The 17741-nt window shown below is 39.6% G+C and overlaps 1 long non-coding RNA gene across 1 annotated transcript; it reads left to right on the forward strand.

The window, feature by feature from the left end:
• The first annotated feature begins 239 nt into the window (after nucleotides 1-239).
• LOC123609845 lies at nucleotides 240-11652 on the forward strand. The gene is made up of 3 exons (XR_006717993.1): nucleotides 240-277; nucleotides 4832-4836; nucleotides 11564-11652. It is a non-coding gene; the product is annotated as an uncharacterized LOC123609845 (long non-coding RNA).
• Nucleotides 11653-17741: the final 6089 nt, after the last annotated feature.

Here is a 17741-nt window from a genome sequence, read left to right on the forward strand (position 1 = left end):
CAGCCTCTTTCTAAAATAAAAAAATGTATTGACAAAAGAGTTTGATTTTTGCAGGAATTCTTCCTTTCCTCCCATTTTCTTACTCATATCAGACATTGAGCTTTTCAAATATCTGACTTCCTAGCCATCCTGCGCCATTTGGTGTATATTCTATTTTAATTCTTTTTTTTTTTTTAAGTTTATTTGTTTTGAGAGAGAGAGTGAGAGTGAGAGTAAGCAGGGGAGGGGAAGAGAGAGAGGGAGAGAGAGAGAATCCCAAGCAGGCTCTGCACTGTCCGTGCAGAACCAGATGTGGGGCTCCATCTCATGAAGTGTGAAATCACGACCTGAGCCAAAATTGAGAGCCGGACCCTTAACCGACTGAGCCACCCAGGTGCCCCACATGCTCTATTTTAATTCTATGCACCTTTCCCTTAAGATCTAAAGTTGTATCATCTTCAGACATAAAAATACAAGAAATGAGGTCTTTATCAAAAGAAAAAAAATTAAGAGTATGTAGTGGTCTGAATTGGGGCCCCCAAAAGATAGGTCCCCACATGTTAGTGCCTAGAACCTGTAAAACTGCCCTTATTTGGAAAAGGGTCTTTGCAGATGGAATTAAATTAGAGATGTTGGGATGAGATTATTTTGGAAAATCGTGGTCCAATTACAAGTGGAAGACACAGGCAGAAGAGGAAAGACAGGGGAGAAGCCCACGTGAAACAGACGCAGCTGTGTGGGCCCACAGGTCAAGGAACACCCAGATCCCCAGGGGGATGGAAGAGGCAAGGAAGGGCGTTCACTTAGAGCCCTAGAAGAGAGTGTGACTCTACTGACACCTTGGTTCTTGATTTCTGGCCTCTAGAACTAGAATAAATTTCTGTTGTAAACCACTCAGTTTGTGGTGATGGATTGGTGACAGCGGCAGCCTTAGGAAAGCAATACAGAGGGTATTCCAAAACTTTAGCAGAAGATACAAAGGGTTTGTTAGATTGGGCAGGTGCTTAGATGGGGATTCGACATAAAAACTTGCTAAGATAAACAAGAATTGGGAGAAGAGTAGAATGAACGCCTTTGTGCCCCTTACGATGTGTGTTCTCCCTTCCTTTCGTTCTGTTCCGGACGTGTTCATCTTGATCCAGAACTCTAAATTTTATCACTTTACAGGGACTTCAGGTCTAGTAAAACCCCTCCCTGTGCCTTTACCTCTACCCTCTTTACAATCTTCTTCCTCAGCATTTCAATACATTTGGATAAATTTCGTCTAAAGACACAGACAAAAAGAAAACCTTAACAAGATGTCTTGGGGAAACCATCCATGGTTGTACTTATAGGCCTACTTCATTCTTCTTCTTTTTTTTAATTTATTTTTTACTTTACAGAGAGAGAGCACACAAGCAGGAGAGAGAGGCAGACAGAGAGAGAGAGAGGGAGGGAGAGAGAGAATCTTAAGCAGGCTCTGGGCCCAGCCCAGAGCCAGACGTGGGGCTCACTTACGACCCTGGAATCATGACCTGAGACGAAATCAAGAGTGTGACGCTCAACCCACTTTGAGCCACCCAGGCACCCCTCTACTTCATTCTTATACTGCTGTATAGATAGTATTCCACAGTGGGTCATTCATTTTTTCCCTTTTCCCATTGAAACACTTAGCATGTCTCATTGTTGCTCTGTTACAAAAAGGGCAGTGTGCCTCCTTTACATAGGTGAGAGCTTTTGCACTGGAGTAGAAGTAGATAGTGGGTTTCAGATGATATGATATGCACATTTTAAATCGTAGTATGCACTTGCCAAATTGCTTTGCAGAGTATCTCAACTGAAACTCTCTCTAGCAGTATATGCTTGTACCTTTTCCCATCTCGTCAATAAAATATATCATCCTGTCAAAAAAAAAGGTAACTATAGAAATACATAATGACACTAATGGGGAAAAGAAACAATAAACCAATTACATACTTTAGAATTTGCATCTGTATCTCAATGCATAGGAAATAGCTAAAAGAATATATGTCAAAGGGAATATTTTGATTCCCAGCAGTAAAAAACCTAAACATTATTAGACCTGAGGCAGGGACATTATTAGACCTGGGGCAGGGGACTGAGAATGGATCTTTGTGCTCATGTACGAATTTCAAGAAAATCATATTCATGGATCACCTTGTCATATTAAAAAGCAAGCATTTCAAAGTTGAAATCATATTGATTATCAGATGGCCTACATTTTACATGCCGTTAGGACACAAATGGTGCCAATTAAACTATGATAATAGGCTTTATTTTCATTTGGAGTTTTTTATTTTATGGTTAATAGGAGTCCTTTAAGCACTCTTGGACTTAGATCTTTACATCATGCTGGATCTTTATGTCATACTGTTGCATTTGTGTTTTTCTGTGAGCAACCTAACGTTTCCTTTTAATGCATAATTATAATGTAATCCATGGTGTATCCCCTCGGGGGAGGGGCAGAGAGGGAGAGTGTAATAGAATTCTCGCACAGAGTCATGACATCGAGGCTTTTCTTTCCAGGAAGCAACTTTATTCCTGCTAGCACCACTCAGTTTGGTTCCTACCCAAAGAACTGAGCCCCGAACGCCACATGGTATAGTTTTTTTCATCTATTTTCCACTTCTTTGTCTCCCATATGGTAACATATAAACATGTTGTCTGATTAAGTGGTCTCATGTTACAAGGTCGTGAGGGATGTTGTCACCTAGGTATAAACAGGTATAACCGGGTTGCCTAGAGGGTTTTTTTTTCTTTTCTTAAGAAGGGACCCTACCACATTCCCCCCTTTGATGCTTTGATGCTCAGACCCCTCTATTTTGGGTCAAAGAGCATCATCTTGGTTTAGAGATCTATATTTTTAAAACATCATTACATGAGTGGCCGTCCTTTTTAAATCATGGCCTCGATGAGGCATGTGCAACCAGGGGAGCTAAGCAAGGTAGGATTAAGCAACCTCCCAGAATTAGGAGGATAATTTTTTTAATGAGAGTTTTGAATCCCCTGAAAGTTGAAAACCATCCTGCAAATAAGTGCCTGTGGTTTTAACTGTGTCAGGTCTGGACGGGGACATGAGCAATCCTTTTTATTTGATTTGTGGTCTCTTTTATGACTTTTTTTTTTTTTTTTATTACTCATCTGTAGGCAGCTGTTGTTTAGGTTAAACTTCTTATAAACGTTTTCCTCAGAAGCAAGTTAGGTAATCTAAGGCCAAGTGATTTTGATAGATAACATTGAGCATTTTGGTTTGTTGCTTGGCTAGTAAGTTAAGAGGTGGGGCAGTTTTATTGGTTATAACTTTTATAACTGCTGGTAGTTTGATTATGCGGTTTAGCATGTAAATGGGAGTGTCCCCGATTTCCCCCAGGTCCCCCAGGACCTGTCCTCTGCTCAGGTGGCAGGGCCATGAATTTGGATTATACCCTCGAGGGGTCATTTATCATCTTTTTAATTGCTAATTTGTAAGGCTCTGTTTCCTTTGAGTCTCCCAGTCCCCATACACTTGTATTTCCAGATGTTTCCCTCTGGCAAGTGGGAACAGGAAGAAAGATGGAGGAAGAGTTTCCAGCACACGGGACCCTGACTAGACTGACAGAAGTGCTATATAGGCTGTCCTTCCACATACCTGGTACAGTCCACCTGGGACCTGCCATTTGATGGCTGCATTGACATTGCCTCAGGCCTCTCGGAGAAGAGAGACGTTAGACAAGGGGTGGGGATCTGGCTCAAGGTGATCTGAGGTCCCCCATCATTGGGTTTTCGGGCAGTTGAGTTATAAAATCTTCGGCCTAGGCACGTTAAGTTTTTAAGAGAGACGGCGATGAACTTTTTTTCCCACTAAGCAAGACGGTTTTTCCCAACAATTGAGCTTTTGAGAAGCCAAACCCCAGTAGTAGGACCGGGGTATTTTGTGTTACTAAAGGTTTGTGGGATCTAATGTTTTAGTTTCTTATGACCATTGTTTCCCCGTGTTGGTACCAACCAAGTAATCTCTTCACAAAAGGAAGGTGAGCGTTAACAGAAATCTCTCAGCCGGCCGGGGCAGCGTTGGCCAATCCCATGGCAAAGAGTAGAGCAAGAATCACAATAATAGTGAGAAACAAAACGTGACAGTGCATGACAGCAAGGAAACATAGAAAATACGGACAGTCTTTTGTTTCACCAAACCATTGATTCCTGAAGCTTCTGCCATGCGTAGATCAGTCAGCTTCCGGAGCGACTAAAGCAGGGCTGCAGTCTCCTGGAGCCCCTGGAGCTGCAGATTGTTTCTTCCGTACGGTCAACCTGCACAGCTGGCTGGATCGGGAATGCACTCCCAGCTTCGAGATTCCGGCTTCCCTCTGCTGTAGTGAACCCAGGGACCCACTTCAGCTACCTTTACTGTAGTAGGGGTGGACAAATTGACAGTGAATGGGCCCCTCCAGAGAGATTTTAGGGATTGGACATTTCATTCTTTTATCTATATTGCATCTTCTGGTTTAAAGGGGTGAGTGTCTGTGGTCAGATTTATAGGTAATCGCTCCCTGAACCCAGTGGTGTAAGGTGGTTAGGGTAAGGCCAAGGGCCTGCATCTGTTGTTTTAGGGTTAGATTGTCTATCGCATTTAGATCCCCCTCTCATGCCCTTAATGATGGAGGGAGGGTGCCCATAAAGGATTTTATAAGAGGAGAACCCCATCTGCTTCTTCAGCCTCCCACCTGCAGCTGCAGTCTGCCTCCCTGAAGGTCCTTTACCTCTCCCTGCCTAATGTTACCCCTTTCCCTATTCACTTCTCCCCCTGGAATAAAGCCTATAACTTGCTGTTAGGAAACAGGGATGAGGACCTTTCTGGCTTCTTCAAGCTGATAAGGGATGGTGTAGGGGTACAGAAGATAGAGTCTACCCAAGGGTTGGTCGGGTGGCCCACAGTATGCTTTTGTAGGAAGGCTGGCAGGCACAAGGTGGCATAAACATTAGCAGACACAAAGAGAGAAACACAAAGTAAAGATTATACTGACCAACAAGATGGCATCTTAAGATAATGTCTACAGTTTCCAAACCTGTCAAACAATCTAGGAGAGACCCTGACGTCGTAAACAGCATATATCAGGGGATGTCTCATAACCCAGGTGATGTAAGTATCAATCTCATAACCCAGGCTCTATTTCCAAGAGTTTGACTCTAAGTTAATTAAAAAAATTTTAAAGCATCTAATGCTTATGAGGTATGATTTAGAGTTTTGGCTAAGTATAAGCAGACAATCTGCTTTATTTTGAGGTGTAAAACTTTTCCAAGAGCGGAGTTCTACTTGAGAAAGGGTCAAGGCAGCCATTTACCATTATTAATTTGTAAATTTTTAGGTAAGCCAAACCTGGGTATTATTTTATAAAGCAGAACTTGTATTACTTTTTGTGCCTTTTTTTTTTTTTTTTTGTCTTGTAGGAGAAGGCTTTTACCCAATTAGTAAAAGTATAATGCACACCAACAGATGTTGGAATTCCTTTGACCTTGGCATATGAGTGAAACCTAATTGTTAGTCTTGACTGGATAGCCTCCAGTTCCCTGATTGCCCGGGAGAGCAAGTTTGTTGTTGAAACGATTATTTTTAAGACATACTTCACAGGCTGATACTGCTTGTAGAACTGTCCTTGACAAATTTTTTTTCTTAGTAAACATCCTTTGGGCCATCTGAGAAGTTTTGTCCCTCCCTAAATGAAAGGGCTGATGCTGTGTTTTAATAATCTTTTAGCTCTGTGAGCTTGGTAATAGTAATTGCCCTGCTCTGTTTGTAACCATTCCAAGGGCTGGCGACAGTCTGGAGTCAGACCCCGGTTTATTTTGGGGGGGAGAGTAGGTAGGATTGAGTCTCCTTTAATAATTGACGTAGCAGGTAAACTATTTTCCTGAACGCTGGTATCCGCAGCTATAATATCTAGTAATTTCCAAAACCTCACATCATTGTTTATCTGACCTGGAGTTAGTAGCACCATAGTCTCTAATTTAGTTATAGTGTTCCTTTCTAGCAAGGGAGTGAGGCTCTCTGGCATTATCAGGAAAGAATGAGAAAAAAATTAATTTTCCCGTATACATCCAAGGGGCTGAGAGAAAATGTAGTTAGAAGTTTTCTGGAGATGCCTGTAATCGTCACACTGCATTTGGGTAGTTGGCTGGAGTGGAAAGGAGGACAGAGAAGTTTCCTCCGGTGTCAAGAAGGAAATCAGCTGGTTTTCCTTCTATATTTAGTTCCTGGCAGCTCTGGGTTTCTGATAGACCGTTGGTTTAGGGGAGCCACTGTGAAGAGCCCCAGGGCCCGGGTAGTCCCTTCCAGGGACATTGCTTATCTGAGTCCTCACACAGATACAGGTCCCTGAGGGCACTCAGATCCCAGTGATTGTCTCCACCTAAGGGGCATGGTTTATGGGGTTTTCATTTTGGTTGTCCCCTCTGAGGATGGTCTCATTTTAGTGCTCTGAATGGCCATATAAATGGCACTTGGTGCCAGGACCTTGGGAATTCTGGTCTGACATAGTGCGTTAGGCTACAGCTAACGCCTCAGATTTTTTTTTTTAAGGCTCCTTTTCTGTTTATTTTTTCTTTTTCTTCTCTTCTCTTCTCTTCCTTTTCCTTTTTTCTTCTTTCTTTTCTTTCTTTTCTTTTCCCTTTTCTCTTCTCTTCTCTTCTTTTGTTTTGTTTTGTTTTGTTTTCTTTTCTTTTTTATTCTCCTCTTGATCTTGGTTGTAATATACCCAACTGGTAGCCCATAAGAGCTCCTCCAAGGTCCCTTCAAAGCCAACAGCCAATTTTTGCATTTTCTCTGAATATCTAGTGCTGATTGAGTAACAAATTTGTCCTCTAAAATAATCTCAGCCTTAGGGGTGCCAGGGGAGATAGCCATATATTTAATGAGGGTCTCCCTCAACCTCTGCAGGAGGGCCATTGGGCTCTCATTTTTGTGTTTATAAAACAGTGGCTAATTTAGCATAATTTAAGCGCTAAATCTTAGATTGCTTTAATTTTTTTCAAAACATCTGTCTCTTTAAGAGTCTGATTTAACAAAGGCATTATATCTTTCCAGGTCAACTCAAAAACATACGTAATATTCTGAAAAGTCTTTATATACTTATCCGATCAGAAAATTTACCTAGATCTCCTTTTGTCTGTCTTAAACCTTGTAATGTAAAGGTTTTTTCTTCTGGCATTCTAGCTTCTTGTAAGGAAAACATGCCTGTTACATTTTGGGGAGGGTCTGGATAAGGTGGGTAGCAAGGAACAGAATTGTATTATTATTATTTTTTAATATATAGATGGAGGACCTGAGGAGGAGGAGGGTGAGGTGGGAGACTTCCCTTCCTCCTCCTCTGGGTCTGTTTTGGATACAGGTAGGGGGCCCTTATTTGTTTCCCCTCCTGATTGCTGGACTTTAGAAAGGGTTGCCATTAAATTAGAATCCACCTTACATTGCTTACATATATCTCAATTTTTTCTTAAGGCCTAAAAACAATGAACATAGGGGAATTCTCCCCATTTCCCTTCACATTTGCAAAACAAATCCAATTGTAGGATAGTATTGTCATTGATATTTCCCTCTGGAAGTCAAGTTCCCTCTTCTAATTTGTATTGGGACTAAGCCTTTGGGCAAAAGCAAATGAATTATAATGCATTCCAAAGGAGTTGGTTGGGGAATTACCCATCTATAGGAAAAAGGAAGAGTTGTCCCTTATCTCAATTTTCCTATAGCTGTCCAGGAGAAACCTTATCTCTTGACCCCTCGTTTTGGCTGGCTATGCCACTCACAGCCAAAAGCCTTGTCAGTCTCGCAAGGTGCTGGGAGTAGTCATTCTTACCCAGGCTTGACCCTACTTCTGAGAGCTGACTTGGGCTTTCCTGTTTTTTCTTATCCCTCCTTGTCCCACCTGTAGGACCTTGCAGGTAGGGACTGTGACCAAGCAAGACATTCCTGGTTGTCGTAGAGTGCACCAATTTTATTTTGGCCCAACAGTAACTTACATATTGATCATTGGCCCTTGAGGGAGATAGAGAGAATCCCAGGTAGGCCCCATGCTGTCAGCACAGAACCCTATGAGGGGCTCATTCCCATCAACCATGAGATCATGAACTGAGCCAAAATCATGATTGGATGCCCAACTGACTGAGCCACCCAGGCACCTTTACTCTGATTTTTTAAAACAAGCTTTCAATGGGCTAAAAAAAAATAGTAGAAAAAGGTTTTTTTTTTTAGAGTTTCTTTTTAAAGAATAGTTGAAGATAGTAAATGAAGAAGAAATGATGATATTAGAATTTCACCCTAATGACCTAATGCAACATTAAGGACTGCTAACAAAAAAAAGGGGACATTGAGTTATTCTTTACATCCTGAAGGCAGTATACATTGTTATGCACATATTCTTGTAAAAAAAAAAATGGAGGATGAAACTAGATCTAGTCAAATCTCTAAATCTACCACTACTGGAAAGAAATAGGAAAATAAGTTAAACTTTAAGGTACAATGAGGACAATCTAAAGTATAAGAAAGTGCATGGAACAAATAGCTTTTTTACTTTAAAAAAATAAATTGTGGGGCGCCTGGGTGGCGCAGTCAGTTAAGCGTCCGACTTCAGCCAGGTCACGATCTCGCGGTCCTGAGTTCGAGCCCCGCGTCAGGCTCTGGGCTGATGGCTCAGAGCCTGGAGCCTATTTCCGATTCTGTGTCTCCCTCTCTCTCTGCCCCTCCCCCGTTCATGCTCTGTCTCTCTCTGTCCCCAAAAAAATAAATAAACGTTGAAAAAAAAAAATTAAAAAAAAAAAATAAATTGCAAGGAAAAAAATTGCTGGAAAGGAAAGATATAGATTAAAAGAGATATTAATAACTTCTCAATCAGTCCCAGTGCATAGACTTATTTTATTTATTTTAAAAGACTATAAAAGAACCCCAAAAGTTATTATAACACTTATAAACCAATTGGAAAGTTTTAACACTGCCTGGATGCTACCATATTATGAGTTTATTACTGTTAATTGTTCTTAATATAATAAAGATGTGTTTTTGTTAAAAAAATGATCAAAAAAAAAGGAAAAAAACCCTTTTACTTACAGATACATAGTAAATATTTATGAATAAAAATTTTACAATGCTTTTAGTTTGCCTCCACGTAATAATAAATAGAAAATGTGAAAGGGACTGGGAATGGAATAGGATGGGCTATGGGTTGATGCTTGGTGACATATGAATGAAAAGTACATGGGGCACCTGGATGACTCAGTGGGTAAAAGGGTGTGACTTTGGCTCAGGTCATGATCTCGTAGTCCATGAGTTCAAGCCCTGCATCAGGTTCTTGAAACAGGGTGCTGTCGAAAAAACCACCAGACGCCAAATAGAAGCAAGGCAAGATTTTATTCACCGCCGGGCCAAACCTGATCTCCTGATCTTAAGGAGAAAAGTGCAGAGAATGGCCCCGAACAAAGGTAGCAGTGAGCTTATATGGATTTTAGCAAGTCAGAATACGTCATTATTTGGTTAACCAATTACAATTTACAACATTTCATGGTAGCCAATTATATTGTGACACACAGACGTTAGTTTTGGCAGGAACCTATCAATTTAAAGTTCTTTGTCCTAAGAGGGTTTAAAATGACCAGTCATAGTTAGACACCTGAGCTAGGCAGCGAGTACGTGACTTTTTACATGTTGGTCTTGCCTAGGCCAGATCTTGGTAGAGGGGGTGGGGGAGCATTTTGCATCCTAAGTTATCTATTTAGTAAGCAGGAGAGGTCACAGAAGCAAGATAGGGTGGTTGGTAATTTCCGATAACCCTAATAGGGAACTACATAAGCCTTTTATCTCAACTATTCATGAAAGGTGAGTTGAAGCTGAACTTATATACAATAAGCTTTCTGATATCTTATAAGTTGACCTATTACAGTTCTGTGTTGACAGCTCAGAGCCTGGAGCCTGCTTCAGATTCTGTGTCTTCCCCTCTCTCTGCTCCTCCCCCACTCACACTCTGTCTCTCTCTCTCTCTCTCTTTCAAAAATAAATATTAAGAAAAAAGTACATGAAAGTTCACACAATTCTGTCAACTTCTTTGTATCTAAATTTCTCTGTAATTAATTTTATGTAGTGATTCTTGGTCAGAGGTTCTTTATGATGTGGATATTTGCATACAAAATTCTACTGATTGAGGGGCGCCTGGGTGGCTCAGTCGGTTGAACGTCCGACTTCGCTCAGGTCATGATTTCGCAGTCCGTGGGTTCATGCCCCGCGTCGGGCTCTGTGCTGACAGCTCGGAGCCTGGAGCCTGTTTCGGATTCTGTGTCTCCCTCTTTCTCTGACCCTCCCCTGTTCATGCTCTCTCTCTGTCTCAAAAATAAATAAATGTTAAAAAAAAAATTTACTGATTGAACATCTGAATGTGATGTAGGGTCATTTACAGGAATAAATACAAAGTTTTTGCACTTTCATAACAGCATGATGAAGAAAAGCTTCTCTCTACTATTAATCAAGAAATAAAGTTTTGGGGGCACCTGGGTAGCTCAGTCGGTTAAGCGTCTGACTTCAGCCCCAGTCACGATCTCCGGTCCGTGAGTTCAAGCCCCGTGTCAGGCTCTGGGCTGATGGCTCAGAGCCTGGAGCCTGCTTCCGATTCTGTGTCTCCCTCTCTCTCTGCCCCTCCCCCGTTCATGCTCTGTCTCTCTCTGTCCCAAAAAAATAAATAAACATTAAAAAAAAAAAACTTTAAAAAAAAAAGAAATAAAGTTTTGTCTTATAAGTAACACAATTTTTCTTTTAATCTTTATTTTTGAGAGAGGGAGAGAGAGTGAGAGTGCAAGCGGGAAAAGAACAGAGAGAGAGGGAGACACAGAATCTGAAGCAGGCTCCGGGCTCTGAGCTGTCAGCACAGAGCCGGATGCAGGTCTTGAAGCCATGAACCGTGAGATTGTGACCTGAGCCAAAGTTGGATGCTCAAATGACTGAACTACCCCGGTACCCCAACAGCACAATTTTTCTTAAATGGTAGTGCTGTGTGAACAGAAAAATGCTAATTATTATATCCTAAATGAAACCACATATTTTATTTTTCCTAAAATGATTCATAGTAGATTGTAATGTGAAACATTTTGAAATTGTTGGCACTTAAAAAAATTACTTTCCCAGTAAAGTTTAATTCTTAACAATAAACTCTGCTTGAAGTAAATGCATGTACAACAAATTTATAACTGTATTAAATTACAATATATACTTTAAAATAATTTATAAATAACTTTAAAACAAACATGATTTTTGTAGATATAACTAAAGAAAAAAGAAGAAAACAAATTTACTTGTAATTTTTAAGACCATTAGCATTTTGGTACATTTCTTTTTCTGTACATTTTACTTAGTTTTTTTTTTTTTTTTTTTAGGAATAGACAGTAGTCTTATTTTGATACAAACCTTATAGAATAAATTTGGTAGCTTTTTTGTTTTTAACATTTTCTATGTTTTTCAGATTAAAAAAATGTTTATTCATTTTTGAGAGACAGAGCAGGAGCAGGGGAGGGACAGAGAAAAAAGAGGGAGACACAGAATCTGAAGCAGGATCCAGGCTGTAAGCTGTCAGCACAGCGCCCAACCCAGGGCCAGAACCCACAAACCCGGAGACCACGACCTGAGCCAAAGTCAGAAGCTTAACCAACTGAGCCACCCAGGCACCCACAGATTCCTTTTTTTAATGTTTATTTACTTGTTTTGAGAAAGAGAAAGAGAGAGAGAGTGAGTGGGAGAGGGGGCAGAGAGGGAAAGAGAGAATCCCAAGCAGGCTCTGAGCTGACAGCCCACAAGGGGCTCAGTCTCATGAGCCATGACATCATGGCCTGAGCCGAAATCAAGAGTTGGATGCTTGATTGACTAAGCCACCCAGATGCCCTGTTTTTTAGATCCTTAATAAGAAATTGTTACCCTAATGGTTTGGTAACTTGCATTTTTTTCAAAGCCTTTTGAAACAGAGATTGGTATAGGTAAACTCATTAATTTTATAGATAATTTTTCAATGCTTGCATTAAATTTTATAGCATCTGTTTAAACAGATTTCATCTAATTAACTGATTTATATGTGTACCAAATGTACTTTTGACTAATGCATAGAGTCCTTGATTTTCCTTTCACTCTGCTGGAACAGTAAATGAAAAGCATGCCTGTGGTTTTCTGACATAGCTGAATGTCTTTCTGTTCCTAGGGAAGCAGCCTTAGTGCCAGGCTAAGAGCAGTGGGGTGTGTGTGTGTGTGTGTGTGTGTGTGTGTGTGTGGATAAGCTCTGGAGTCTGGCTGTTTGCTTTTAAACCACGCATTCACCATTCATTTGCTGTCTGAGCGAGCCAAGTTTTCCATCTCTCTCTGGTCTGGTTTTCTTATCTGTGAATAGGGCATGGCAATCATTATCACTTACTCAGTATTTACCATTAATGCAACACACAATTTTAGATGTCTAATGGGTATGAGGTATAGAATATTTGGCTCACAGATTCTTTTTCCTCCATTAAGTTTTTTTAAAAACTTAATTTTGTTATTCAACATTGCCAAGGAAATATGACTGAATTTTAAACTTTTTCTTCATTTATAATTGGCTTATATTTTTCTTCAGCGAGATCCATGGGATTAGTTTTAACCTTTTAAATACAAATGGCCAAAATTTGATTGACTGTAGATGGGTTGCATCACCGATTTTGCCTAAAAATCCAAACTCCTTGTCTTTTCTCTGCTCAGATTTTAAAATATTGTTTATTTGTTTGTTTATTTCCTCCTTTCAGTCTTGCTTTATTCCCTCCAGTGGATAACCATAATTCTAAGTGGGATTTTGTGTGTGTGTGTGCATGTACTTCTTATTGGCCACTTTCCTTCTACCTTTTCTTATATCTTATATCTTATATCTTTTACTTACTCATTCGTTCAGGAGTAGAGTATAGTAGAGTGGAAAGCACACAGATTCTGGCATCAGATAAACTTGAATCTCAACCCTGGGGTCACCATTTGCAAACAGTGTGATCTGACAAATCACTTAACCTCTGATCATGCTCTTCTCCTCTGTTAAATGCAGAGACTGGTGCAGATTGAAGGGTTCCAAGTTCCTTAAGCAGAGCCATTAAAATGTTCTGTATGTTCCACAAGCTCTTTTCTGAATGAATATTGCTGGCTGTTCTTATCTCTATTAGCCATTCTAAAATCCTCATCACTGCTACTCATTGCCTATACATGGCATTGGGCAAAAGTACAAATGGCATTTCTCATCCTGGCCTCTAAAACCCATATTTTATTTGCCATCGTAGACTGATTTGCCCAAGTATTGTGTATTGAATGACTTTTATAAAATTAAAATCGATCTCCAGAATCATGTGAACATTATCCCTTCCCCCTTTTCTATCCTTTTTGTGACTCTCCAATATCGATTTTATCCTCTTATCTACAATGTGATTCTTACACTCATCTCTACTTCTGCCAATCTTTCTTCTTTTTCAAACCGAATTTCAGCTAGCTCCACCAGAGGAAACCATCTCCGTTCTTGCTCTGAACTTCATTTCTATTTCTGTAAGTGTAACAATCTGATTAGGCCTTAATTCTAATTGCTTATCTTCATGTCTTTTTATAATATTAGATTGAGCTCCTGAAGGTGAAAGACCAAAATTGACTTGTGTTCGGATTTTCCACGGTCACTAAAATAGTACTTTGCATAAACATTTATTGACAGGAATTAATGAATGGGGAATGTGGCTGGATATATTTTTACTAAGGAAATTTTGTAATGCCATACTAGCTGTATGTCATACCAACTTCTTCTACCCTCTCATAGATGATAAAGTTTGAGAAGAGAGAGATATAGGATATTTTGTTTAATGACATATGTTACTAAAAAGGTCACTAGAATAGAAGTCAAGGCGACAGGCCCTTGTGGCATGGTTTACCTGTGGCCTTAGGTTCCCCATCATAAATTCAGGATAATAACAGACAAGATTTCTAATTCCATTACTCCATCAAATTTGGAGGTTTTTCATTCTATGTCTCCTATTAACAATGCTAATACATGCTGATACCTTGAAAGCAGGCGCCCAGTGAAGATTTATGGAAATGGGATGCTAATATGTGTGCAAATTTCTTTTTCTTTTTTAAAAAAAAAATTAAATATTTATTTTTGAGAGAGAGAGAGAGAGAGAGAGAGAGTGAGAGAGAGAGAGAGAGAGAGAATGAGTGGGGGAGGGGCAGAGAGAGAGGGAGATATAGAATCCGAAGCAGGCTCCAGACTCTGAGCTGTCAGCACAAAGCCCAACATGGGGCTCGAACTCATGAGCCGTGAGATCATGACCTGAGCTGAAGTTGGACACTTAACCAACTGAGCCACCCAGGCACCCCATTTTTTAAATGATAGACAAAAATTTCATGATCTGAATACTTGGTGAGCTTTTGTTCTCTGAAATGGAAACGCAAGAATTGGAGAATTTTAAAAATTTTTTTAAGAATGTTTCAACACCCTAATTTTAGAGATGAGGTAGAGGAAAGTGGACCCAAAGCTGTGATTTGGTTAAGATGACAAAATTAAGGAGTAGAAAGCAAGGACCAGAGACCACGCCCTTGTGTTTTGACCCACAGTCTGTTCCCTTCTATTATGCTTTGAATTCCAAGAGGCAAACCAATGAATGCAATGTTTTTTGCAGATAGTTATATTTACAAATGAAGACATCTTTTACTTATCGTTAATGTCTTCATTGTGTCAACAAGGAAATCCAAGAACAGGACTTTTCATTTTTTCAATCCAGAACATTTTCTTCAGTTTGGCTCAGTCATGTGTTATTGTTATGGAACAAATAATTAGTGTGTCAGTATAGACATACTAGAGTTGTTACAAAGATTCTTTAGTAATAAGAATGGCCATCTGTTAATTATCTTGGGTTTGGTTAATACGGGTAGTTTTAATAACTCAAAAAGAGAACAAACTGCTCCTTGGGCAGCTCCTGAAAGATCATTCTAAAAAGATGTTTCAGGAGTGGCAATGAGATGATCCTAGCTATGTAGAAGCAGGACTGGGGGCAAGAAAGACTTGTGATTTTTTTTTAAGATTTTTTTAAAGTTTATTTTATTTTGAGAGAGAGGGAGAGAGAGAGAGCATGTGTGTGCATGTGAATGCGGGAGGGGCAGAGAGACAGGGAGACAGAGAATCCCAAGCAGGCTTGTTGCTGTCAGTACAGAGTGGGAGGTGGGGCTCAAACTCACAAACTATGAGAACATGACCTGAGCAGAAATCAAGAGGCCGAAGCTTAACCTACTGAGCCACCCAGGTGCCCTGACTTGTGATTTAGAAAAAAACAAAACAAAACAAAAAAACTTTCAGTGACATTGGTTGTAATTGAGAAATTATTTGAAGTCAACCAGATGCCAGAGAATCAGAGGGGTTCTCCCCACACTGCCTGCTTGAAAACACAACCAGACTCAAACCATCAAGAAAGGTGGAGCTATTTGGTCACAACAGGCTCTCCTCTGAAGTCTGCAGCCCCAGTGTTTTGTAGGGATACTCTGTGGTGCTGGGAGCAGCAATATCAACAGGAAAAGCAGGGCTTCTGGAACAGACAGACCAGACAGACCAGACAGTCTAGTTTTCTCTTCATAATCAAGACTGGACTCTTGAAATGACTAAGTGGAACTCAAGTTCTTTTGCTAATCATAGGGACGTGATACATTCACATTATGAGGGAGACGTGGGTATATAATTAAAATCAGAAATAAAGGACAAGTGGCATTATTTTGTTCACCAATTTGGTAAAGATGTAGTTCTTTTGCAGCGTGTGGGAAGGTTAATATTCATGAGTGTGATTATGAACTGAAGTCAAGGTATGCTATTATACTGTTTGCTTTGAATTGTTTTGAAATAATATCCTCATAGAAAATCAAAAGAGGTGGGTTTTACCTGCAGCCTTCTCACCATGATTGTGCATGTCACTTTCACTCATTTATTTTCATATTTTCAAAATGTGGATGTACTACCTGCTTTGCACCAAGTATTATGTATCACTGATTTGAGAACTCTGACTTCTATGGAAATTACAAAATATTTACATCAGCATTATTATTTAGGTCCATCATCGCCAAAACTCATGAAGTTTAGGTAATTGAAAAAAACATTTTTCTAAAAATTTTTGACAGCTTTCTATTTAAACTTAAAGGTGATTGTCACATACCTAAGTTGAAATCTGGAGATGGTCTACACTAAATGGTGCTATGTGCTGGAACTGTGTGCTCGGACCTTTCTTACAGGGAAGAATTGGATATGTATTGCATACTCCATCATAGAATTACTAGTGGCCGCAAATACAGGTTTTTGAGAGACTGGGAAGAGGGTCAGTACGAAGATAATGATCGTCAAATGAGAATTGTTAATTGAATGAGTCATTACTAAAAACATGAAGAGAAGATGAGAAGACAATTTTTAAAGGCCAGAAAGACAGGTGGACTTCCTAAGTCAGAGACAGAGATAATTGAGATGGACTGACCTCGACCTGAAGCTGATAGAAATGCCCAGAATAAAATACTGTTGTATCCAAGAAGCAATGTTTTACAGCTTGGTCTTTAGATACGAAGCTTTACTGTTTTTGCTGAGGATAGAGACTGCGGAAATGACCTGGTAACTTTCATTTCTTGGGATGTATTTTGCTTTATTCATTTCTTTAAAAAATTTTTTAATGTTTATTTATTTTTGAGAGAGAGAGAGAGAGAGAGAGAGAGAGAAAGCGTGAGCAGGTGAGGGGCAGAGAGAGAGAAAGACACAGAATCCAAAGCAGGCTCCAAGCTGTCAGCACAGAGCCCAATGTTGGGCTCAAGCTCATGAACCATGAGATCATGACCTGAGCAAAGTCAGGTGCTCAACCGACTGAGCCACCCAGGTACCCCTGCTTTATTCATTTCTAAACTCACATAAAGATTATTAATGCATAGTGCCTGGGTGGCTCAGTCCATTAAGTGTCTGACTCTCGATTTTGGCTGAGGTCATGATCTCACAGTTTGTGAGAAAGAGCCCCACTTTGGGCTCTGTGCTGACACTGAGGATCCTGCTTGGGATTCCTTCTCTCCCTTTCTCTCTGCCCCTCCCCCACTTGCTCTCTTGCTCTCTCTCTCTCTCAAAATAAATGAGTAAACATTTAAAAAGAGATTATTAATACAGGTTTGGAGACACATACTCAAAATAGAGATACAGAACAATACGCACAGATGTAGAAATTTTCTAGAAATTATGATATTTAATTAGGATTGTTCATTTTATAAATTCATACTTGCTATCAAGACAAATGAAATATCTTCAATGACATAGTATCTTTTTGATGCCCGTTAATCTTCATGCCTTGAATCACAAAGTGCGTGTCTGCCTGGGTACAATAAGTCCAACATTTTATGATATGACTTTGTTTTATTGTTTAGAAATCTTTCTTGACAATTTAATGAAAATGCTTACCATCTTAAGTTCTTTGAATGCTTTTCAGATTTTTTTTGTACGCAGTGTTCCATGTCGACGTTTTTAAAGCAAGAATATCTCTTTTTTTAAAGCAAGAAGATCTCTTTTTGGATTGTCATAATTCACATTCAAATAAATCTTTGGCATAAAGTCAATTTAACCTGAATGATGTCTGATTTAAGAAAATATAAAAGTATATTCTTGAGGATTGATTATACTGGTAGCTAAAGTCTTGTCAGTATCTAAACTGTTAGATATGAATAACTAAATTCAAAATGACATTTTACATTTAAAGAATCATGTTTCATATTTAAT

Source organism: Leopardus geoffroyi, chromosome B2 (assembly GCF_018350155.1).
Source record: "Leopardus geoffroyi isolate Oge1 chromosome B2, O.geoffroyi_Oge1_pat1.0, whole genome shotgun sequence".
Lineage (NCBI taxonomy): Eukaryota > Metazoa > Chordata > Mammalia > Carnivora > Felidae > Leopardus > Leopardus geoffroyi.